The sequence below is a fragment of the Hipposideros armiger genome, unplaced genomic scaffold (assembly GCF_001890085.2).
Source record: "Hipposideros armiger isolate ML-2016 unplaced genomic scaffold, ASM189008v1 scaffold_555, whole genome shotgun sequence".
Taxonomy (NCBI): Eukaryota; Metazoa; Chordata; class Mammalia; order Chiroptera; family Hipposideridae; genus Hipposideros; species Hipposideros armiger.
Window position 1 is genome coordinate 1,028,245 of NW_017731905.1, and position 3,571 is coordinate 1,031,815.

Consider the following 3,571-nt stretch of genomic DNA (forward strand, 5'->3'; position numbering starts at 1 on the left):
GAAGCTTAACTACTGAAATATCAAAAAATATTTGATTCAATAAATTCAAGCTCCCATAAATTTAGTAGTGTAGAAGACTCTCATTGTTATAACATTTTTTGAAAATATTTTTAATTTAGCAGACTAAATTCCTTAGATTAAGAAGACTAAAACTAAAAAGTACAGTGTTTTTAAAATTTGTGAATTTCCAAACATCTGTTAGCACTTTCTTAATGTACATCATAGGTTCTCTTCATAATAGAGATATATGGATTCATTATAACTGAAAAGCATTGAGTCTGTGTTTGCATATTTGGGGGTAGGCAGGTTAGGAAACAGAAGGAAGAAAATGGCAGTGGTTAAGAGAGGCTAGAAATTTTGTTGATATGCTTTTGTTTTATTAAGTGAATAGATTAAATGGAGTAATAAGTCACTGGCAGTTGACATCAATTTCTTCCATTACTGGGCTTTGTTCTGTGATTCCGGTTACTAAACCGGTATTGAGGGCAGTACTGCTAGTCATGCAGAACTTCTTCTATATAAGATGTTGAACAAACTCTTATTCTGCTCAAAAGATGTTATTTTTTTCTCCTTTCTTTTTTTCTTTCTTTCCTTCCTTCTTTTCTTCCTTCCTTCCTTCCTTTTTTTTTTACATCATTATAGTCAATAGTCAATTTCATCTATGTGGTATTTAGTAAAGGAATAAAGACTTCTAATCTCATTCTTAATCGTTACCAAAGGAACTTTAAAAAGCTAGATAATCCAGGAATTCACAGTGAAAAAAAAGGGACAATACCATGTATCTCTATTTATACCTACATTATCTCTATAGACACAAATATATTCAATTTTTAGTAGTTTGTAGTACCAGCCATGTTTCCATAAATCATATAAAATATTTCATGAAAAGCAGAATGTTTTCTTCCTTTTCTTTGTTAGATTCATTGCTTTAGTTTGTGTTTCCCCTAAAGCAAACATTGAGACAAGGATTTGGGGGCCCATAATTTATTTGGGAGGTAGGTATAAGTGAGGGAGTTAAAGAATGAAGAGGGTAAAGGCAGAAAAATCTATCAAGAATATATTAATTAGCTATTTACCACCCTGGGCATCTGCGTTCACCCCCATTAGCAACTCTATAAGGAGCCATGGAGCATTGATTGGCCTATTGTAGGGTTGGAGCTGTTTTCCACTCACTGCTGAGCTTCTTTAGTTAAGGTTTTGTCCCTGAGGGAGTTAACTCTGGCATTTAACAGATTACTCCTGCCCTGGGGAGTGATCTCTCTTGTGTCTGACAAAGCAAAGTCTGCACTCTTGATGGGCACATGCAGGCACTGTCCACCAGAGCTATGCTGAGACCAGGGGATGTCGTGCAGTGCAGCACAGGTGCCTGGAATATTGTTTGTTTGTATGTTTGTTTGTTTGTTTATTATTTTCAAAAATCATACATTTGCATATCTCATTCAGTTTCTAAGTATATTAATTTTAAAGTCATACAGATCTGCGTTTAAATCCAAGCTTGGTATTTACAGATGTGCATGACTTTGAACAGTTATTTAATGATTCTAAATCAGTTTTATAATCTGTAAAATGGTGCTACCAAGAGTACCTACTTCTTTAGAATTGTTTTAAAGAAGAAATGAGACATTGTATGGACAACTCTTACTTTAGTGATAGAGGATAATAAGTACCCATCGTTATTATCCCAAGGTAATAATGGATGTAAAAGCGTTGAGTCAGTCAGAGCTGGGGTTGAATACTGGTTTACTGGTTATATGGCTTTCAAAGAATAATTAACCCCTTTAATTGTGAATCCTTCCAAATCCTTTGAAATTTCATAGGTTTTCTGTGAGAGAAAAATATTACAAAGAGGATATTACATGTAAATCCTGTAGCCTAGTCCATGGTGGTCAGTCAATAGATGTTGGTTGCTTTTCTCATTGCCTCTGCTGCAGTATTTATTAATTTATACATTTGTGCGTTTATGAGCTCATTCAAGGCTGAGATTATAAAGATGTGTTCAATTTTTTTTTTTCCAATTGCTCACAGGCTTAAATGGGACATATATAAAGATAAAAAACAATGTTACAATATAGTAATATAAGCTCTGGGATTTTGAAGAAGTATCTACCTTGCCTAGGGATGTCAAGGAAAACATCACATAAGAGTTATTATGAGGTCAGTTTGGGAGGACATATAATTTTATTGCATTCTTATCATATTTGACTAGTAAATACTTTTTGTCTGCCTTTGCCTCAGGAGAAGGCAAACTATTTCAAACATGGAAAAGCATGTTTGGTTCTAATCATAGATGTGATATTTAAGGAGAATAACTTCTATGAACCTCAATATCATTAGCTAAGAGCCTTTAGAATTCTCAACTCCAACACTATAGTAATGATATAGAAAATTATAAAAATAAATAAATGAAAAATAAAGTTGGAGAGATGGATTGTTTCTTATCCCTTAGCTATCCTGCATGATCCAACAAATAAACTTCTGGAAATGTAAAGGTTACGGTTGATGGTTTCACAAACACATCATGTGAACACCTTGCTAGAAGCTTTGCTATTAAGGTCATATTATTAAATAGCAAAGGGCGATCAGGCTAAAGACATTTTGGAGAGAAATTGGTTTACCTGCCTCTCCATAAAAAGAAGTTTTATTTTTCATATCACTTGTCTGCATTGTGAATTTAGAACTATAATATTTATTGCTGACATATATCATTTATTTCCATAAGTTCGCTTCCTAAATGAAGTACCTATCATTTGATAAGCCTGCTTATAGCTAGATTTAGAAATTATTAATAGGTTTCTTAATCTCCTTTCAAAAATTCATTTTTACACAAACAGTACTGATGACATATTTATTCTCCTCTTCCATAACTAAAAAATGAATGCCAGCCAAACAAAAAGCTAAGCCCTTGCTTGTACTTCCTGCTTATTTTTTCCTTAAGGTGAATCCTGTTTTTGAATTTTAGCTCTTTGTTTTTTCATTTTTGAAATTTCAGTGATGAGAATGTTTGAGTAAGGTACAAACCATGATGTCTATCTATGTATTAACAACTCAGACAGAAGTATTAGAATGGTTAGCGAGAAGAATTAGATTTCCCAAAAGACCACTTCGTCTACACCATGGAATCTGTGCAAGCAATAGCAATAAAGTGTGGTGAAATACAAAAAAATTAGAAAATAATAATTCTACCTAATCAACTTCCTTAAAACAAAATTATCTTCTGTCTTCCCAGTGGATCGGCCTTGAAGAAGCCAAGCTTTCCTCAGAGGTTCCTGGGATTACCTCTGCTGCTGCTCTTTACCGGTACAATCTGAATAATCATTTCTTCAAAATTGTCTGGAGGCTTTTACATCATAAGCATCCATAGTAAAATAAAACATAGCTTGTTTCAGTTATGCTTTTAGGTTAAGAAATTCTGTACATAGAAAAAGCAGAAACATTTCTTGATAAATAAGTACTAGTGTTGGTTCCTTTCACTTTGAGGTGGTGAAAGGAAAGCTGTGGCATGATCATTATTAAAAGTAAAAGTACCCATGAAGAATTATGAATGATGAATAAAAGAAAAGGAAAAAAAAAA